Source organism: Chiloscyllium plagiosum, unplaced genomic scaffold (assembly GCF_037043375.1).
Source record: "Chiloscyllium plagiosum isolate Xiang-an unplaced genomic scaffold, Cpla_swu_hap1 HiC_scaffold_14, whole genome shotgun sequence".
NCBI classification, from domain to species: domain Eukaryota; kingdom Metazoa; phylum Chordata; class Chondrichthyes; order Orectolobiformes; family Hemiscylliidae; genus Chiloscyllium; species Chiloscyllium plagiosum.
Window position 1 is genome coordinate 123968078 of NW_028270152.1, and position 22333 is coordinate 123990410.

The 22333-nt window shown below is 45.0% G+C and overlaps 1 long non-coding RNA gene across 1 annotated transcript; it reads right to left on the reverse strand.

The window, feature by feature from the left end:
• Window positions 1–1122: 1122 nt before the first annotated feature.
• On the reverse strand, window positions 1123–22025 carry LOC148148205 (uncharacterized). The gene is made up of 3 exons (XR_015759341.1): window positions 21941–22025; window positions 4288–4395; window positions 1123–1217 (listed from the first exon to the last, which is right to left on the reverse strand). It is a non-coding gene; the product is annotated as an uncharacterized LOC148148205 (long non-coding RNA).
• Between the last annotated feature and the right edge of the window lie 308 nt (window positions 22026–22333).

Sequence of the window (22333 nt, forward strand, 5' to 3'; positions counted from 1 at the left end):
AAAATGACGTGAAATATTTGCATCTCTTTCGCACCCCCTGTGGTTCCATAGACAGCATTGTTGACCTTTAAGGGGTCCTAGTCTCTGGGCCAGTTAATCTTTTGTCTGTGATATATTTGTTTAATCTCTTTGGATTCTATTCCAGGACATCCCAGAAAGGCCGACTTCAAGGACCGTAATTTTCCTCTGACTTGATCAACAATGCCCTCCAACACATACCCTCCACTTCCCGCACCTCCACCTTTACCCCACCCCTCCAGCCACAATAAAGAATATAACCCTGCGGTCATCACCTTCCACCCCACTAATCTCCAGATACAGTGCATTAACCTCTGTTATTTCTGCTACCTAAAGTCAGACCCCGCCACCAGAGACATATTTCCCTCCCCAACCCTATCTGTCTTTCAGAGACCATTACCTCTGCACCTCCCATGTTCGGTCCACACCCTCCCACCAAGCCATGCTCCACACCCTTGACCCTCCCTTGCCGCCACGGGAAATGTAAAACGTGTGGCCACACGTCCCTCTGACCTCTGTCCAAGACCACAAAAGGATCTTTTCACATCAGGCAGAGATTTGCCTGCACATCCCAAAACCTCATATACTGCATCTGGACACTATGGGAAATTTAACATGGTTTATCCAACTAACCTACACATCTTTGGACTGTGGGAGGAAACTGGAGCACCCGAAGGAAACCCTCACAATCACTGGGGAGAATGTGCCAACTTGAACACAGGGAGTCGCCTGAGGCTGGAATCAAACCCAGGTCCCTGGTGCTGAGGAAGCAGCGCTAACCTCTGAGCCACAATATTGTGGGATCTTTGGTGCTGATGCGCTGCCCCACTGATACCTCTGTCACTCACCCTTCCTCATTTCCTAAGAGGCAGCGATGACAGAGTGAAATTATCGCTAGACAGTTAATCCAGAGACCCAGATAACGTTCTGGGGACCCGGGTTTGAATCCCATCACAGCAGATTTTGGAACGTGAATTCAATAAATATCTGGAAAAAATAATCTAGTGACGACAAGGAATCCATTGTCAATTGTTGGAAAAACCAATGTGGTTCACTCACGACCTTTAGGGAAGAAAAATGCCATCTTTACCTTGTCTGGTCTGCATGGGACTCCAGACCTATAGCAACGTGGTTGACTCTTAACTGCCCTCTGGGTAAACGCAGCAATAAATGCTGGCCGAGCCAGTGACAGCCTCATCCTGTGAATGACTAAAGAAAACAGGTCAGGTTTTGTTCCTTCTCTAGTCGGTACATCCTACAAACTGAATCTGAAATGTTCTCGTACACACTGAAAAAATACCTTTCCATCCAAGCCCTTAATACTGCAGCACTCCGAGGCCATGTTGGTAAAGTTAAATCCCATCATTGCATCCATATTATTCTTACAGATAACTGAGGTTTCCTGGTAAAATTGTGTCTCAATTCCCTGCTGACTATTGGGAGAGAGTCTATAATACAATCCCAGTAAGATGGTCATCCCTTTCTTATTTCTCAGTAACAACCAAATAACTTGCCTGGAGGTACTCCCAGGAATATCCTCCCGAAGCCCAGCTGTAATGTTATCCCTAATCAAAAACATCTCTCTCCCTGCTCTGTTGGCCCCTTTCTATCCTTGCTATAGCATCTATACCCTGTACCATTAAGTTGCTAGTCTTATCCATCCCTGAGTGATGCCGCTGTAATTTCTATAATATTCCAGTCACATGTTCAAAACCATATCCTGAAACTACCTGCCTGACCTGTAAGGCCTCTTGCACTGAAACGAATGCAGTACAACTGGTCTGTCGCACCTCATTCTGTGACTTGCTATTGCCTGCCTTGACAGTCTGACTGGTAAACAGTACCAGCCTCAGACTCACCTCTTTTCTCACTATCTCTTGAGGATTACCCCGACTCCCTCACAGGATTAATGCCTCCAGAGTGGCACTAGCAAATCTCCCTGCTCATCAGGACCCCATGCTTTCCCCTTCCTGTGCCATTGGTACCAACGTACAATGACCTCCCACTGGCTATTCTCCCCTTTGAGAATATTCTGCTCCCTCTGTGAGACATCCTTGACACTGGCACCAGGGAGGCACCACCCCATTCTGATATCTCACTGTCAGCTGCATAAACAGCAGTCCCCTATCACCATCGATCGTGTGGAACTGGATATACCTCATATTATGTTAGAAGCCAGTCTCAGTACCAGTAACTTGACTGTCAATGCTACATTCCCCTGAAAGTCTATGACCACCTACATTTTCCAAAACAGTATACTTATCTGAGATGGGGAAAGCCACAGGAGACTCCTGCAGTACCTGCCTATCCATCCTAGCTTTCCTGGCGGTAACCCATCTATCTACTGTATCTGCAGTATCCTGCATTCCTGACACTGCCACCTATAACACCCCCCGGCTCCTGTCAATTCCTCACTGCCTTTAATCACTCCTCCACCAATCGATGCGATCCAACAGGATTTGCAATCACACTTCCAGCAGATAATCAGGATCATTGAAACTCTCCCTAATCTCCACATCCGACAGGAACAGCACACCACTCTACAACAGGCCATCTCTCCGCCTTAACAATCTACAGACCAAAACAAAGACACAGTCTTACTGCTCGAAAAATACTGCCCGAGAATAACTTAATACTTACGTTTTATATCTTAAACATTTAATCAAGAGACCCTAAGACATTAAAAAGAAATCCTCACCTGACTCACGATTGTAGATTTAATAAATTAAAACCGACTAAGATTGATATTTGAAGAGACTGAAACTCACTGAGCTGATCCCCAGCTCTGAGTACTTCCAAGGGCGAGGTCTCTCTGAGGCCAGCTGTGAAATGTCTCTGTTTCTCTTCTCTGCCCACTCCATTTCCAGAGAGGTGTTTAACTTCACAGCAAGTCAGCTTAGAGAGGTCACTGCTTGGTTTTATTCACTGGGGGTTGCCTTTGCTGCCCAGACCAGTATTTATTGGCCACCTTTACTTGTCTTGGAGAAAGTGGTGGTTAACCGCCTCCCTGAAATGCTGCAGTCCATGTACACCACAGTGATGTTTGGACAACAATCCCCCTCTGGCCCCACATCCCTCCCTGTCTCTGTAATCCCCCTCCGGCTTCAGAAATTACATGTCCGTGGCATAAGATTTTTATTTAGATTTATTTTTGTTTAATAAACTGCCCCAAAAAAGTGAAATATTTCACCCCCAAACAAATTTCTGTTGATTGACCTTTTGGAGAGGCTGACACATGGACGTTGCAGTATTTTATCTCAAATTATACACGTAGAATGATGGAACTTTCTTTTAAACATTGCTAAAAAGGGAGGCAATGGCTTAATGGTATTCCTGCCAGGTGAGTGACATGTTCCGAGGATTAGGGATAGAATCCCAACATGGCTGATGGTGGCATCGGAATTGAATACAATCTAGAATGAAAAGGCGAATGATGACCATGAAACTATTGTCGATTGTTAAAAACCCATCTGGTTCACTAATGTCCTGTAGGGAAGGAAATGGTCATCCTCACCTGATCTGGCCAACATGTGACTCCAGACCCACAGCAATGTGGTTAACTCAACTGCCCTCAGGAAAAATACTTTACAAACTGTTAACAAATATTCCGCAGGTATCACTTAAAAACTGGCTGTTCACATTGGGACCATGTGAATATCTGAACAGCCTGAACTAAAACTGAGTTTCAGCTTCACCTTCTCCCTGTCTCACATCAGTCTGTTTACACCCAACTCCAGAACACTCTCATTGAGCCAAGCAGTCCTCACAGTTGCAGCCCTGTCATCTTCATTGTCTGCTCATACCTACATTGCCCTCAGCCTCCTGTACTGTTCCAATGCATCTCAATGGGAGCTCAGGAACAGCACCTCATCTTTCAATTCAGCCCTTTGTAACCCCAGAGTCAACATGGACGTCAGCAGTTTCTGAATGAACAGACAGTTTTTCAGAAGCTGGAACATTCCACCTGAAAAGGTACTGGAATTTGAGTCCAAAAGGATTTTTAATGGGAAGTTTGCAGGTAATTGAAAACATGAAGTTTACAGGTTAGCATCATGAAGTGGGTGGTTGGGTCTAAATCTGAGAGTTCTTACAAAGAGACGAGGTGTAATTTGGATAAATCTGTGCTCCCTCTCAGGCCAATATCTCCTTCCTCAGCTGCAGGGCCCAGAACAGAGCACACACCCAAAGGGTGATCCAACCACGAATTTGTACATCTTTCTGCTTAACAAAAATATTGGAGATATCTTCCCACAAACAGAACAGACAAACCTTTCTCCTTCCACAGTTAAATGCTAATGATATTCAGATCCTGATGACTCCATTGACTGTAAAAACTTGCTTTTGAGATCCCAGCCTCAATTATTCTGATTTAATATCCTGTGAAATGAATTCACAAAACAAAACTCACAGTCAGTACAGGAAGAATTAAAGACATACTTTTTTCTTGGTATGTGCTTGATGTGTAAATGTCTCTCTTCAAGTTGCACGCCTCCCCCCACCCATCATAGGAAGGGGACATGCACATGCGCTTCACTGTACCTTACCCCCAATAAAAATGGCGGCCATATCCCAGAACCTTTCACCGCCTGAGGGCCGCAGCCATTTTCCCATCTGCTGCAAACGCAGGATTAAGAGTTTCTAATTCAGACTTACGAACCACACACAGTGTAATTAAAACTCCCCAGTCTAAAGTGACTCATTATCTCCCTGTCCCTGAGGCCACTCTCCCCTTCCCTGTTTGCGGCTCCCACATTCACCAACGGCCGAGTCACGTGGCACTGCATCGGCTGAGTTACTGGTGACGTGTCATCCCACTGGCCACGCCCCTCATTCACTCCCATTGTTTGGATGACTAGCTGGTTCCACTTGGTCCACCAGTCCCACCACCTTTTCCTATTGGTCCGAAGCTGCCATCAATCAGCTGGACCCCATTGTGAGGTCAGTGGTGGTATCCTCCCCCCTGCCTGAATCACACCCAGAAGGTGTATGCATGGTGTCAATCAGGAACAACAAGCAGAAGGTGCTGGGGATGCTCAGCAGGTCTGGCAGCATCTGGGAACAGAAATATGTCCAGTGGCCCTTCCTCGGATCCGATGGGAGCTGGGAAAATTAGAATCTTGACAGCATGGAAACAGGTATTCGGCCCAAAATGTCCACAGCGTCCCTCCGAAGGGTATTCCACCCAGACCCATTCCCCTACCCTACTACTGTATATTTCTCCTAACTAATGCACCTAACCTACACATCCCTGAATATTATGGGAAATTAAGCTTGGCCAATTCAACTAACCTGCAGATCTTTGTATTGCAGGAGATAGGTGTTAAAGTGTAAATAACAGGGAGGGACAGAATCCAAAGAGAGACTGGAACATTTGGAAAGAAAAATGAGTGGATTACGATCTGGCTGGGAGGGTGCATAGTTGTTAATGGAGGGGACAGGAACCTGTGTCTGGCAGCATCTCAGTGGAGGTGGCCGAAATGACAACTGATGATCTATGTTCTGCTGCAAAAACAGACACCGAGCTTCCAGCTGCTTGCCACTTTAAACACACGAGCCTGTTCCCTGGCCAACATCTCTATCTCATGCTTACTGCTGTGTCCCAGTGAAGCCAGAACATACCAAATGGCCCCATATTTCGAGGACTGCAATTTCCCCTCCCATGTGGTCAATACCATCCAATGTATGTCCTCCACTTTCTGCACCTCTGCCTTTGAAACCCACATCTCCAACTGCAACAAGGAGAGAGCCCCTCCTCCACCAAGTCCTTACCTTCCACCCAGATACAACACATCATCTTCTATCATTTCCACCAGCTACAATCAGACTGCACCACCAGATTCTTCAGGGGTTTGACCGAATAAATACTGATGTGTCTGAGGGTAAATACTGAGGGGGGGGGGGGGGTGGAAGAGTCTGAAACCAGATTCTGAGCCAGTCACAGAATCAAGGGTTCTGCTTTGGGTTCGTCAAGTTTAAGGCAACACAGACACTGGTAAGGGGTTTCAGTAGCAATGGAGCCGAGATGAGGAGGACATAAACAACGGTTGAAAGATTGGAATTCCTGGTGTTTGGGATTGTGTAGATGTCTAATCAGAAGGTCAGCTTCGCGTCAGAAAAAAACAGCAGTATTGTGATGAGTTGAGTTCTGCTGCATAGTTCCCAGTGAGAGGGAGAGGCTCAGCAGTTAGGGAAAGGAACTTGTTAGGCAACGGGTTTAACCATTACAATGTTTTATTGGAGGAAACTGCACCTAATCGAGTAGTGGGAATGTGGTAAGCAGTTTGATAACTGAGTAACAGTGGAGTAATGGAGTGGGATGATGGGGAGGGAGAGCTGGGCAGTGTCAGTGTACATGTGAAACCCAACATGGTACTTTTGCACAATGTCACCTCCTGGCAGTATGTAGGTGAGATACAGGAGGGGCCAAGGATAGATCCACGAGGGACACCAAATGCAAGGAATTCAGAAAGGAAAGGGAAAGTGGAGATGGAGCAGCATTTTCCAACAACCGTGAAGTCAAATGTCAGTTTTTCACAGAATGGGTGAGAAGGACCATAACGAGAAAAGATAGAACAAGAAACAATGTCTGTGAATCGGTGAGGGGGACTGATGAGGAGGAGGAGAAAAGAGAGTTGGAAAGTCTATGCTTTAGTAAGATTAGGGTAAAGGGTCAAGATGAGCTCTGATAAGGCTTGACATGACATGAGATTGGAGAAAGATGTAGGTTTGGACAAAAACCGGGAACACCACATGAAGCAGTTTGACTCTCTGGGCTAGTGGGAGGGAGGGAAGCAGCAGATCGGATTATCTCAGTCTTAGTGACAGAGAAACTCCATGTGCTCCAAACTCTTGTTGTTGGAGGGGAGAGTGGAGGAGACAGGAGGATGGACAGTGTTTACAAACTCCATGGAATCATTGTCAATGGCGAAAAACATCCTGCCAACCTGACAGTGACCCAGCAAGCTACTCACTGAAATAATCACTGCAAAGTTTCAACAAAGGAATGAAACTGGATGGACCACTCGGCATCTAACAAGGCACCAGAAAATACAACCACAGAATCAGCCCTCTCGATGGTGCAATGTCTTCCAGACGAACATCTGGATTTTGGTACCAAAATGTGCAGAGCTGTCTTACAGACCAATCAAGGAACAGCCTGACATAGTCATACTCATGAAATCAACCCTTACAGACAATGACCAGACACCACCATCACCATCCCAAGATATTGAAATTGTGGTGATGGAAAAGCGCAACAGGTCAGGCAGCATCCGAGGAGAAGGAGAATCGATGTTTCGAGCCTAAGCCGTTCATCAGCCTGACCTGCTGTGCTTTTCCAGCACCAGACTCTTGACTCTGATATCCAGCATCTGCAGTCTTCACTTTCTCCTGAAATCTCTGGATATGTCCTGCCCCACCTGCAGGACAGACCAGGCAGAGGTTGTGGCACAGACAGGGAGGATTTGCCCTGGGAGTACTCAGCATTGACTCCGGACACCAGGAAATCTCATGGCTCCTGCTGATTACCACGCACCGTCCTCCCTTGGCTGATGGATCAGTTCTCCTTCATGTTGAACAATATTTGAAGGAAGCACTGAGGAAGTAAAATGGTGTCAAACGTACTCTGGGTACAGGATTTCAATGTTCACAATCGAGACTACCTCTGCAACAGAATTACTGACTGAACTGGTCAGGTCCTAAAGGACATAGCTGTTCATCTAAGTCTGCAGCAGGTGGTGAGGGAATCAACAATAGAGAAAAACATACTTGATCTCATTGTTATGAATTGACCAGCTGCAGATACATCTGTGCATGACAGTTTCAGTAAGAGTGGCCATCACACATTCCTTTCTGAGTCATAAGTCTTGGCTTAAAGTTGAGAAAAACCTCCATTGTGTTGAGTGACACTATCACCGTTCTAATTGGGACAGACTTTGAAGAGATGTAGGATCTCAAACTGGGTATCTCTGAGGCACTGTGGGACAGCAACAGTAGCAGAACTGTACTCCAGCACAATCTGTAATCTCATGGGTTTGTAAGTCCTGCTCTCACCCATCACAATGGACAGTAAAGGAGGGCATGCCATGAGCAGCACCAGGAAGACCTAGAAATGAAGTGCCAACCTGGTGAAGCTACCAAACAGGACCATTTGCATTTCAAACAGCACCAGCAGCAAGCAACAGAGCTAAACGATCCCACAACCAATGGAACAAATCGGAGCTCTGCAGTTCTGCCACACCCAGTTGTGAACGGTGATGGACAATTAAACAACTCACTGTAGGAAACATCACAGAAATCCCCACCCTTACTGATGGAGTGGCCTCACACATCCATGCACCAGACAAGATGACAGCATTTGCAGCAATCTGAAGCCAGAAGTGGAAAGTGAGATGATCCATCTCGGCCTTCTCCAGTGGTTTCCAACATCACAGATGTGAGTTTTAAGCCAGTTCGATTCAGTTTGAATAACATCAAGAAATGCTTATGTCGTGCAAAGGCTACGGGCTCTGTCAATATTCTGGCAATAATACTGATGGCTTGTACTCCAGAACTTGCCACCAACCGAGCCAAGTACCACTCCAGCACTGGCATCTACCGACAATGTAGAACATTGCCCAGGCATGTTCAACACAGGGCAATCCAACCCAGGCAATTTCCCTCTATCAGTCCACACTCGATCAGCAGTAAAGTGATGGAAGAAGTCATCAACAGGGCTATCAAGCAGCAGCTGCTCAGCAACAGCCAGCTGAGCGACACTCACTTTAGGCTCCACCAGGGCAACTCAGCTCCAGATTGTGTTACCGCCCTGATTCACAACCTGACGACCAACTGAATTCCAGAGGTAAGGTGAGGGTGACAGCCCAGTCCCACTCCAAGATCACTATTTCTAGCTGATTCTACCCTTGTCTCAGCTCATATACTCTCATCCACCTTGTGTTATCTCCAGAATTCATTATCCAAACACACTCCTGCCAGCTTCCCACATTCAACCTCCCTGTAATCTCAAGAAAAACTAAATCTCTGCTGCCCAAGTACTCCCTTGTACCAAAACATGTTGATCCATCAAAAGGCTCCTATTAATAATCAACAACATTGAGCCACAGAGATATACAGCATGGAAACAGACCCTTCAATCTAACCCGTCCATGCCGACCAGATATTCCAACCCAATGTAGTCTCACCTGCCAGCATCTGGCCCACATTCCTCAATTTAAAATTCTCATTCTTGATTGAATTCCTGGTTGTAATAATCCCTAGCTCGCCGCATCACACATCCTTGAAGACCTCGACACCCCATTGTGTTCGAAACACCCAATGATCTGTTCATTCATGATTTCACCTGTGTGGCTGCTTTTACAGTTGCCAAAGCAACATTTTCTGACATTCGCAGCCAAAATCTCACTGGTCTGCTTTCCTCCTTTAAGACATTCCTCAAAGCCTGTTTATTTGGCAATGCTTTTGGTCACCTGACCTAACATCATCAGTCTCTGACCTTATGCCTAAAGTTCCCAATAATATTTTTGTGAAATTATAAGCAGGCTAATAAAACTACAAACTGTTCTTGATTTGGACATTACCTTCAAATCATCACTGTTGCTGTCATGAATAACCTATAATGCCACATACCCAACCACACTGTGAGAGCACCTTCACCACACAAACTGCAGCTGTACAAGAAAGTCAAACATCACCCTCTCCACAAGCAACAGGGGCTTTGGCATTAATCACTGGTATCTGTGGAAGGAGAAACAAAGTTGATGTTTCAGGGAGTGCAAAATGGATTACAGGGAATGTAAATGGTGCAGAATTTGATAGTTAGAAATGGAAGGAAAATGCACTTGCTTATTGGAAAAAAGAATTCTTGACTGTCAAAGATTTTCCAGAAAAAAATTAATAAGCAGCACATGGTCAGGGGCTGGGCGGCAGTGAAAAACTAACTTACAAAAATGTCTGTAAAAGTACTAGTAAAATACTACACAGACCAAATATACACCCATTGTTTGAGACTGAGGAAGCTAGATATTGACAAAGTGGTCATGAGGGAGCCCAGAGATGAAGCAGAACAGTGTAAGCTGTTATGATCCCGCATAGAGATGTATAGCACCGACACAGACCCTTCGGTCTACCTCATCCATGGAAACCAGATATCCAAACCTAATCTATTCCCATTTGCCAGCACTTGGCCCATATCCCTGTAAATGCGTCCTAATCATATCATGTGTCTATTTAGATGCCTTTAACATGTTTTAATTGTACTAGCCTCCACTAATTCCTCTGGCAGCTCTTTCCACCCACTGCATGAAAGAGTTGTCCTTTAGGCCCCTTTGAAACTTTATCCGTTCACCCTAAAGCAATGCCCTCCACATCTGGACACCACCATTCCAGGGAAAACACCTTGTTCATTTACCCTCTTCATGCCCCTCATGATTGTATAAACCTCCATAACATCACCACTCAGCCTATGGCACTCCAGGGAAAACAGCCCCAGCCTTTTATGCCTCACCCTACAGCTCAAATCCTCCAACCCTAACAACATCTTTGTAAGTCTTTTTTGACACCTTTCAAGTTTCACAGCACCCTTCTGATAGGAGGCAGGCCAGAACTGCACACAATATTCCAAAACTGGCCTAACGAATGTCCAGTACAGCAACATGACCTCCCACATCCTATACTCAATGCTCTAACCAATAATGGAAAATATACTGAACACCTTCTTCATCATCCTATCTACCTGCAACTTGACATGCAAGGACTATGAATCTGCAATCCAAGGTCTCTTTGTTCCGCAAACATCTCCAGGGCCTTGCCATTCAGTGTATAAGTCCTGCCCTGATTTGCTTTTTCAAAACGCAGCACCTCACATTTATCTAAATTAAACCACATCTGATCAATACCTCATTGTAATCTGAGGTAACCTTCTTCATTGTCCACAATACCTCCAATTTTGTATGACCTGCAAACTCATTTACGATACCAAATCATTTAAATGAATGACGAAACAAATCCAGAAATAAACATCCATTTCTCTGAGACTGAATGTGCTCCGTGTAGATCCTGCCAAATGACTCTGTACCAGAGAAAGACTGCACATGCGCCTGGCTGCACCTTGCCCCCTACAAAGCTGGCGGCTCCACACGTGTCCAGTGAATTCTTGCCCCGAATAAAGATGACGGCGCGCACTCATGCCTGCAGCCACACTGAGGCAATTCCCCGTTTACTGAAAACACGAGACTGAAACGTTCAACTTTGTGTTTTCTGATGTGCACATTTTGTTTGTAAAACCTCTCCGCTCATACAGAATCGCTCTCACCTCCTGCGGTTCCACAGACAGCCTTGATGATTTTTGCGGGTACCTATTCTCTGCCTGGTTACTCGTTTGTCCTTAGTGTATTTGTACAATCACTTTGGATTCTCCTTAAACCCATTTCCGAAAGCTATCTCATGTCCCCTTTTCACCCTCATGGTTTACCTCCTACTGCCCCTACACTCCTCTAGGGATTCACACAAACACAGCTCTCTGTACCTGCCATATCCCTCCTTCATTTTCTTGACCAGGCAGCATTCTTTACACCTACCAGCCTTGCCTTAACAGGAACATACTGTCTATGTACTCTCATTGTCGCAGGCCTATGGAGGCAATGGCAGATGAGGACAGAGAAGCAATCATTCTCAGGAAAGAGGTAATGCTGGGAAAGATAACAGCCTAAAGGTAGATGGGTCGCCTGGCCCTGATGGAATGAAAGAGATGGTGCGGAGGGAAGGGGGGGGGGGGGGTCAATAACAAATAGATCTTGTGATAATTCACTAAAATTTGTTGGATTCTGGGATGGTTTTGACAGAATGGAAGCTCAAATGTCGTGCCACTATTTTACAAAATGTTAGCTTAACTTCTGTTGTGGAGAAAATGCTTGAACCTCAAGGAAGTAGTGGTGAGATATCTGGGTAGAAACTGTCTCATTGAGCAGACACAGCATGGATTCATGAAAGGCAGGGCATGTTTAATGCATTTACTGGAATTATTTGAGGATACGACGAGTGCGTTGGACAAGGGGGACGCGGTGGATGTGGTGTACTTGGATTTCCAGAAGGCATTCGATAAGTTGCCACATAAAAGGCTGCTGTATAAGGTAAAGATGCACAGCATTGTGGGTAATGTATTATCATTGATGCTGGATCGGTTAACCAACAAAAAGTAAAGAACGGGGATAAATGTGAGTTTGGATTTGTGTTGGCACTACAACTGTTTACAACTTACACAAATGTTTTGGAGTTGAGGACCAAGTGTACGGTGTCAGAGTTCACATTTGATACAAAGATGAGGTAGAACAATGTTTGCAGAGGCCACTGTCGGTCTGCACAGGGATACAGATCAGTTATGTGGGTGGGTAAGGATCTGGCAGATGGAGTTCAATGTTGGGATGTGAGGCCATCCATTTTGGTCGGACTAACAGCAAACTGGATGATGAAATGGTGAAAATGTGCACCATGCTGCTGTACAGAGGGTGCTGGGTGTCTTTGTGCATGAATCACAGGAAGTTGGTTTGCAGGTGCAGCAGGTAATTAAGGCAGTGAAGGGAATATTGTCCTCCATTGCTAGAGGGATGGTTATGCTGCAGCTGTACAGGGTGCTGGGGAGGCCACACCTGGAGTCCTGTGTACAGGTTTGGTCTCCTTACTTCAAGAAGGATGTATTGGCATTGGAGGGAGTACAGAGGAGATTCACTAGTTTGAGTTGGGAGTTGAGAGGATTGGGATATGTGGAGAGATTGAGAAAACTGGTTGTATAATCATTGTAATTTAGAAGAATGGGAAGTTGGAGAGGAAAAAATAAAATTATGAAGGGAGTAGATTGGACAGAAGCAGGGAGGCTATTTCCACTGGGGGCGGGTCAAACTACAGAGCATTACCTCAAAATAAGGGGGAGCAGATTTAGGACTGAGTTCAGGAGACGCTTCTTCAGCTAAAGGGTTGTGAATCTGTGGAATTTCCTGCCGAGTGTACCATTTGACGTTATCAACTTGAATGCCTTTAAGGCAAAAGGTAGATTTGTGAACAGGAAAAGAATTAAGGGTTATGGTGAGAGATCAGGAAGTTGGAGCTGAGGCCATGAAAAGATCAGCCCTGATCTTATTGAATGGTAGAGCAGGCTTGAGGGGCCAGATGAAAGTTCTTGCCTTGGGCCATCAAAATTGGCCTTTGTCCAATTCAGAACCTTAACTTTTAGATCTGGTATATTATTTTCTGTAACTATTTTAAAACTTGTAGAATTATCAGAGACTCCCAACAGTGTGGAAGCAGGTCATTCAGCCCATCACATTGATACTGACCAGGAGAGCCTCCTAACCTCCCCCTATAACATTGCATTTCCCAGGGCCAGCCAACCTACACATCCCTGAACATTATGGGCAATTCAGCCTGGACAATCCACCCAACCTGCACATCTTTGGACTGTGGGAGGAAACCAGAGCACCCGGACGAAATTCATGCAGAAAACCCCAATAAGGTGATCATCCCTTTCTTATTTCCAAGTTCCACCTAAATAACTTCACTGGGCGAAATCCCAGGAATATCCTCCCTAAGCAAAAACATAATGCTATCCCGAATCAAAAATGCTACTCCCCCTCCTCTCTTGCCCCCCTTTCTATTCTTCTTATAGCATCTATACCCTGGAACATTAAGCTGCCAGGCCTATCCATCCCTGAGTGATTCCTCTGTAATTGCTATAATATCCCAGTGCCATGTTCAAAACCATACCCTGAGCTCCTCTGCCTTCCCTGTCAGGCTTCTTCTATTGAAGGAGAAAGTGAGGTCTGCAGATGCTGGAGATCAAAGTTGAAACTTTATTGCTGGAACAGCACAGCAGGTCAGGCAGCATCCAGGGAACAGGAGATTCGACGTTTCGGGCACAGGCCCTTCTTCAGGAATCCTGAAGAAGGGCCTGTGCCCGAAACGTCGAATCTCCTGTTCCCTGGATGCTGCCTGACCTGCTGTGCTGTTCCAGCAATAAAGTTTCAACTTCTTCTATTGAAGCAAATACAGTGCAACTTCTCAGTCCGACTTCATTCTGTGCCTTGCCCTTGCCTGCCTTGACTATTTGACTTCTGAACTGTACCAGCCTCAGACATATCTCTTTCCTCACTATCTTCTTGGGTTTACACCCACTCCCTCACTGGTTTAATGCCTCCCGAGTATCACCAGCAAGTCTCCCTGCCTAGACATTAGACACCTTCCAATTCAGGTACAATCCATCCTTCTTACGCAGGTCAACTCTACTCCAGAGGAGATCACAACGATCCAAAAAACGTGAATCCTTTTCCCCTGCACCAGCTCCTTAGCCACTCATTGAGCACCTCCTCCTCCTCTGTAATATGGACATTTTTCAAGATGTCACCATTTATTTCCCCACATTCTATATCTCCCATGTACTTCTTCACAGTAAACACTAATGCAAAATACTTGTTTCCTATCTTACCCATCGCCTGCAGCTCCACACAATGGCTGCCTTGCTGATCTTTGAGGGTCTCTATTTTCTCCCTAGTTAGCCTTTTGTTCCTCATGTATTTACAAAAGCCCTTCGGATTATCCTTAACCCTGTTCACCAAAGCTATCTCATGTCCCTTTTTTGCATCCTGATTTCCCTCTTAATTATACTCCTACTGCCTTTATACTCAAAATTTTTTTGGATTGGAATAAATGCAAAATATAACATCCTGACAAAACAAACGAGGGTAGGACTTACACTCAATAAAAGTACCGCCTTGAGTAGTGATATGGGAACAAAGAGACCAAGGGGTTCATGTCTTTGAAATGTGTGTTACATGTAGACAGGGTAGTTAAGAAGGTGCTTAGCACACTTCCCTTCATTGTTCAGACCTTTGAGTACAGGGGTTGGGACGTTATGTTGAGGATGTACAGGACGTTGGGGAGGCCTCTTCTGGAATACTCTGTCCAGTTCCAGTTGCGCTGTTATAGGAAGGATATTATTAAATTGGAGCAGGTTCAGGAGAGATTTACCTGCATGTTGCCATAAATGGAGGGATTGTGTTCTAAGGAGAGGCTGGATAGGCTGGATGTTTTTCACTGGCGTGCACGAGGTTGAGGGGTGACCTTATTAGAGGTTTATAAAATCAGAAAGAGTGTAGATAAGGTGAAAAGCCGGGGGAGAGGGGGATTCAAAACTCGGGTGCATTCATTTTGAGAAGAAATGAGAAAGGTTTCAGAAAAGACATTAGGATTTTTAAAAAAAATGTATACGTGTGAAATGAACTTCCAGAGGAAGTGGTAGCTGTGAATACAATTACAATATTCAAAAGACATTCAGATTAGTACATAATTAGGAAATATTTGGATGGATGTGGACTAAGCGGAGGCAAGTACAATTAGTTCAGTTTGGAATTATGGTTGGCATGGACTGGTTGCACCACAGGGCCTGTTTCCTTGCTGTATAACATTATGACTCTAATCCTCACTAACTCTAAATTCCTCCATCCTCAACTCTCCCGATCACTGCCACCTCATCCAGCCTCACAACTCTTCCTTATTTATATAATTCCTCACCAGCCACAGAACGCTCCCTATCTCATGTCCTCCAGTTTCTCAAATCTCTGCGATATGTGCCTTTCTTTAATTCCAGCCTTGAGGATGCCCTCATTCACTCCGATTGGTTGGAAGACAAACTGGTACGGCCTGGTCCTCCAGTACTGCCCTCTGCCCCCTATTGGCCTGCGCTGACATCAATCATCGGGGCCCATTGTGAGGTGAGTGGTGGGATCCTCCCTCTCTCTGCCCTGGGATGAGCTTCAACATTCACACTCAATGGGGAAGTATCACAGAGCACAGGGGCTGGGGCTATTCAGCCCATTTGGGATGTAACCTCTCCCTCTGGAGATGCTGTAAATCTGTCCCAATTCCCTTCCCATTTGCCAATGCCCCCCAAATCTTCCCTTAAAAAGTAAAATTCCAAATCTGTTTATGAATAACTGCTGAGTCTGTGTCCAGCTGTCATTCAGACTGTTCCAGATGCTCAGAACTTACTGAATAAAATAATGTCCACATATTCACATATTATTTGCCAATTACCTGAAAATAGTTACTAAAATTGTGACGTTGTTAACAATTCCCCTCTCTCTGAAAATTAAATATCCTAGAAACAAATTTGCATCTGGTCAAAATCACTGCTTAACCTTCTCAGCTCCAAGGACAATTATCTGTGCTTCTGCTATCTCTCCACAAAAGAGGAACACATCTTATTTTCATTTATTAGTGTCATAGAGATGTACAGCACAGAAACAGACCTTTGGTCCAATTTGTCCATGCCAAATAGGAATCCTCAACAAATGGAGCCCCATTTGCCAGGTATTGGTCCGTATCATTGGAAACTCTTCCTATTGATGTACCTAATCGGATGCCTTTCAAATGTTGTAACTGTATCACCTTCCACTATTCATCTGGCAGCTCATTCCACACATACACCGCTTGAAAACTTTGCCCCTTAGATCCGTTTTTAATCTTTGCCCTCTCAACTTAAGCCCATGTGATCTTGTTTTGAACCCACCTAACTGGGGGGGGGGGGGGGCGGAAGACCCTGGCTGTTCACCTTATCCATGCCCCTTATGATTTTATAAATCTCCATCAAGTCACCTCTCAGTCTTTGACTCTCCAGGGAAATTAACCCTGGCCTATTCAGCCTCTCCCTGTAGTCCAAATCCTCCAACCCTAGCAAAGTCTTTGTAAATCTTGTCTGAACTCTTTCAAGATTCACAACATCCTTTCCAGAACATGGAATTTCGAACTTAAAACAGAATTCCTGAAATGGCTTAATCAATGTCCTGTCCAACCACAATTTGACGTCCCAGCTTCTGTAGTCAATGCATTGATCAATAAATATAAGCATACCAAACCCCACCTTCACTAGTCTGCCTACCTGCGACTCTACTTTCAAGGAACAATGAACCTGCACTCCATGGTCTCTATGTTCAGCAACATTCCCAAGGACTTTACCATTAAGTGTACAAATCCTGCTCTGAGTTGCCTTTCCAAAATCCAACAGCTTACATTTGTCTAAATTGAACCCAGTCTGCCATTCCTCGCTCCAATGGCCCATCTGGTCAAGATACTGTTGCATTCTGAACTAACCTTCTTCATTGTCCACTACACCTCCAATTTTGGTGTCTTCTGTAAACCCTCTGACCATATCTCATAGATTCACATCCAAGTCATTTATTTAAGGACCCAATATCCATTCCTGCAGGACAATGCTGCTCACAGGCCTCCAGTCTGCAAAGCAACCCTCCATCACCACCCTCTGCCTCCTACCTTCAAGCCAGTTTTGTATCCAAATGGCTAGTTCTCCCAACATTTCATGTTACCTAACCTTGCTAACCAGTCTGCTTTGTGGAACATCGTTCAGTGTCCATATAGACAACGTCCATAGTCTGCCTTCATCAGTCATCTTTGTCACATCTTCAAAAAAACTCAATCAAGTTAGAGAGAGAGAATTTCCCACACACAAAGCCATGTAAACTATCCCTAATCAATCCTCGTCTTTCCAAATACATGTAAATCCTATCCCTCAGAATCCCTTCCAACAACTTACCTACCACTGACATTAGGTTGACTGTTCTCTAGTTCCTGGCCTTTCCTTACCACCTTTTTAAAATGATGGCACCCATCTTCCAGCACCTCACCTGTCACAAACAATGATATAAATACCTCAGGGAGGGGCACTGCCATCACCTTCCTAGCTTTCCACAAATTTCTGGGATACACCTGATCAGGTCCCAGGGATTTATCCACCTTGCTACTGTTTAAGACATCCAGTACTTCCTCCTCTGTAATATAGACACTTTTCAAGTTATCACTATTTATTTCTCCAAACTCTCTAGATTAGAATAGCATAGTATTTCTCCCACCTCCTGTTGTTCCATAGATGGCCTTGTTGATCTTTAAGGGGTCCTATTCTCTGTCCGGTTATTATTTTATCCTTAATGTATTTGTAGAATCTCTTTGGATTCTCCTTAAACTATTTCCTAGAGATATGTCATGTCCCCTTTTGCTCTCCTGATTACCCTCGAGTATATTCCTGTACAAACGTGATCCTGTACTCCCAATTTCTCCGCCTCTGCCATATCTGCTCCCAGGAGAAGCAGTTCCACTCCAGGACATCCCAGAAAGGTTTCCTCTTTCAAGGACCGCATTTCCCTCCCACTTGATCAACAATGCGCTCCAACGCATATCCTCCACTTCCTGTACCTCCGCCTCCCCCCCCCCCACCACCCCCCACCCCTCCAACCACAATAAGAATATAATCCCCTGGTCCTCACTGCCACCCACTAATCTCCATTAATCTCTGCTATGTCCGCTAGTTACAGTCAGACCCCACCACCAGGGATATTTCTCCCTCCCCAGCCCTTTCTATCTTCCGCAGAGACCATGGGATCTTTGGTGCTGATGTGCTGCCCCCGGATACCTCAGTCACTCACCCTGCCAAATGGCCTAGTTAGATTATCACTAGATGGATAATCCGGACACCCAGATAACGTTGTGGGGCCCAGGGTTTGGATCCCGTCACGGGATTCAATAAAAAATTGGAATTAAGAATCTGTTAAAGACCATGAATCCATTGTTGATTATTAAAAAAAAAAAACCTCATCAGATTCGCTAAAATCCTTCAGGGAAGGAATCTGCCATCCATACCTGGTCTGGCCGACATGTGACTCCAGACCCACAGCAATGTGGTTGACGCTTTACTGCCCTTTGGGCCCAGCCAGTGACACCCTCATCCTGTGAATGAATAACAAAGAAGATCAAGTCTTGTACACAACCATACTATTCTTACAGAGAAGTCATCTCTTAGTAAATTTGCTTTGCAACTCCCTGCTGACTATTGGGGAAGTGTGGTGATGGTGGGGGTGGGGGGGGGGGGGGGTGGGGGGGGGCGTCAATAGTATCATCCCTTTCTTATTTCTCAGTTCCACCTGTATAACCTGCCTGGATGTACTCCGAGGAATACCCTCTTGAAGCCCAGCTGTAATGTTATCCCTAATCAAAAATACCACTCCCCCTGCTCTGTTGCCCCCTATCTTTGCTATAGCATCTATACACTGGAACATTAAGCTGCTGGTCCTATCCATCATTAAGTCATACCTCTGTAATTGCTATAATATCCCAGTGCGATATTCAAAACCATACCCTGAGCTCCTCTGCCCGACCTATCAAGCCTCCTGTATTGAAATAAATGCAGTGTAACTGCACATACTGTGCCTTGCTCTTGTCTGCCTTGACTGTTTGACGTCTGAACTGTGCCAGCGTCAGACTTAGCTATTCCCTCACTCTCTCTCTGGGTTTACCCACATTCCTTCACTGGTTCAATGCCTCCTGAATAGCACTAGCAACTGTTCTCTTCCAGTGCAGGTACAATCCATCCTTCTGATGGAAGTCAATTCTACCCCACAAGAGATTCCAGTGATCCAACAATGTGAACTCTTCTCTTCCTATGTCATTGATACCAATAAACAACAGCCTCCCCTCAAAATGGTTATTCTCCCCTTTAAGAATATTCTGCTCCCTTTCTGAGACATCCTTGTACAAAGATTACACATTTGAATAATAAACCTTACACTCATCAGGCCACCATAAAAGGATTACATGAAGGTTTGGGGAGACCTTTTGAGAGAATGCGATGATTCAAAGGAGAATTTTTAAGCAGCAAATGGGATTGATCTGGAACACAATACTCACACACACAATGCGAATACCCAGGTCCTGATATACTGAGTAATTCAATCAGAGTTTAGCAGAATATTTACTGAGATTTCCACCTGTAATATCCTGTAATACAAGTTTCTAAAATCTGTCACTCTCAGTTCAAGTTCGAAACCCACACCATCCCCTCCTCGTGGCCCAGGATTACTGTACATATTACCCTTGAGGACAACAGCAGTCAACTCAGGGGGAAATCTGTGGGTTTCTGGGACATTCCAACTTGAGATCTCATGTGACTGAACACAGCAGTTCATTGACACATTGGAGAAAATGATCCAAGCGTCAGTGAGATATGGGGATCAAGAATGACTTTATTTTCTTTCATTCCGTGCTGCCGCTCTGCCTCATCAATAAGACATGGGTGTGAAAGGCTAATGCCTAACGATGGGCAAGATGTCTCCACCCTGACCAATGGGGAGAAAGATCCTCTCAATAACTCCAAAGCGTATCCCTATAAAGATAGCAACTCTGTCTGCTTCCCACTGCCCAGTGCTCCCAGTAAATGTTTGGAAGAATGGGAAGGGGGGGGGGGGGGGATATCTCCTAGAAAAGGTATAACTGTAAAGGTCTAAGAGGATTATGAAAAGAGAGAGATGCTCAGGAGAAGGGGGCAACAAGTTGCCAGACGGGGTGTAACTTGGGAAAATGGGATGTTGCTCATTTTGGAGGAGATAATAAAAGAACAAAGTATTATTTAAATGGTGGAAACTATAGAAAGCTGCACAACAAAGGGACCAGGGTTAATTGTTCAGGAAACACAGAAAGCTACCACACAGTTACAACAGGGAATCAGGAAGGGGAATCGAATGTTTTGTTTCAAAGGTTTTCAGTATGAGAGTTTGGAGTATATACCTGAGAGTAACGTGTGGAAGTGCTGGTGAGACCACCATGTCTGCAGTAATGAGAGCAGTTTTGGTCCCTTTAGATAAGGAAATGTGTCACTTTATTGGAGGAATTTCAGGGAAGATTCAGTGAGGTGATCCCTGGTTTGGAGGGATTATCTTTTAAATAAAGGCTGAAAAGGTTGGGACACCACTCACTGGATTTTTGAGAAACAGTGATGATCTCATTGAGACAGATGGGATTCTTAAGGGGTTTGACAGGATAAATAGAGAGAGGCTGTGTCTGAGGGTAAATACTGAGAGGGATGTCTGAAACCAGATTCTGAGTCACGGAATCAAGGGTTCTGTTTTGGATTCAAGTTTAAGGCGACACAGATGCGGGTAAGGGGTTTCAGTAGCAATGGAGCTGGGGTGAGGTGGAGAAAAGAAATGTTTGAGATTGGAATTCCTGCTGTTGTGATTGTGTGGAAGTCTGATCAGAAGGTCACCTTGGGGTCAGATATAACAGCAATATTGTGAAGAGTGTCGTTCTGCCTCAGAGAGTTCCCAGTGGGAGGGAGGGGCTCAGCAAAAAGGTAAAGGGTTTAACCGTGACAATATTTCATTGGAGGAAACTGCAGCTAATCGAGTAGTGGGAATGTGGTAAGCAGTTTGATAACTGAAAAACAGGAGAGTAATGGAGAGGGATGATGGGGAGGGAGAGCTGGGTATTGTCAGTGTACATGTCAAACCTAACAGTGTTTTTCGATGATATCACCTCCTGGCACTATGTACGTGAGATACAAGAGAGACCAAGGATAGATCGTTGAGGGACACCAAATGCAAGGAATTCAGAAAGGAAAGGGAGAGTGGAGATGGAGCAGGATTTTCCAACAACGGTGAGGTCAAATATTAGTTTTTCACAGAATGGGAGAGAAGGACATAACCAAAAAAGACCAACAGACAGAACAAGGAACAATATCTATGAATTGGCGAGGGGGGTGATGAGGCGGCAGCGGAGGAAAGAGAGTTGGAAAGTGAGTTTAGTGAGATTAGGGTAAAGGGTCAAGGTGAGCTCTGATAAGGCTTTACAAGAGACTGGAGAAAGATGTAGGCTTAGGATAAAAACCAGGAACACCACGTGATGCAGTTTGGCTCAGTGGGCTAGTGGGAGGGAGGGAAGGAGCAGATCGGATTATCTCAGTCTTAGTGACAGAGAAACTCCATGTGCTCCTCACTCGTTGTTGGAGGGTGAGGGTGGAGGAGACAGGATGATGGACAGTGTTTTACAAAGAAACAAAACCAGGGTTAGTGATACTTAAAATGAGTGAACAAACCTGATGTATTTAGCTTTTATCCAGAATATTAAAACAAACGACTGAAGTCCTGGTTCGAATCCCGTCTTGGCAGATGGTGGAATCCGAATTCAAGAAAAAAAAATGTATTAGGAATCTCCTGATCTCCATGAAACCATTGTCAATGGCGAGACAAATCCTGCCAACCTGACAGCGGCCCAGCCAGCTACTCACTGTATTAATCACTGCAAAATCTCAACAAAGGAATGAAACTGGATGGACCAGTTTGCAACCAACAAGGCACCAGAAATTATAACCACAGAATCAGCCCTCTCAATGCTGCAACGTCCTCCTCACAAACATATGGCTTTTGGTGCCAAAATGTGGAGAGCTGTCTCACAGACCAATGAAGGAAGAGCCTGACATACTCATACT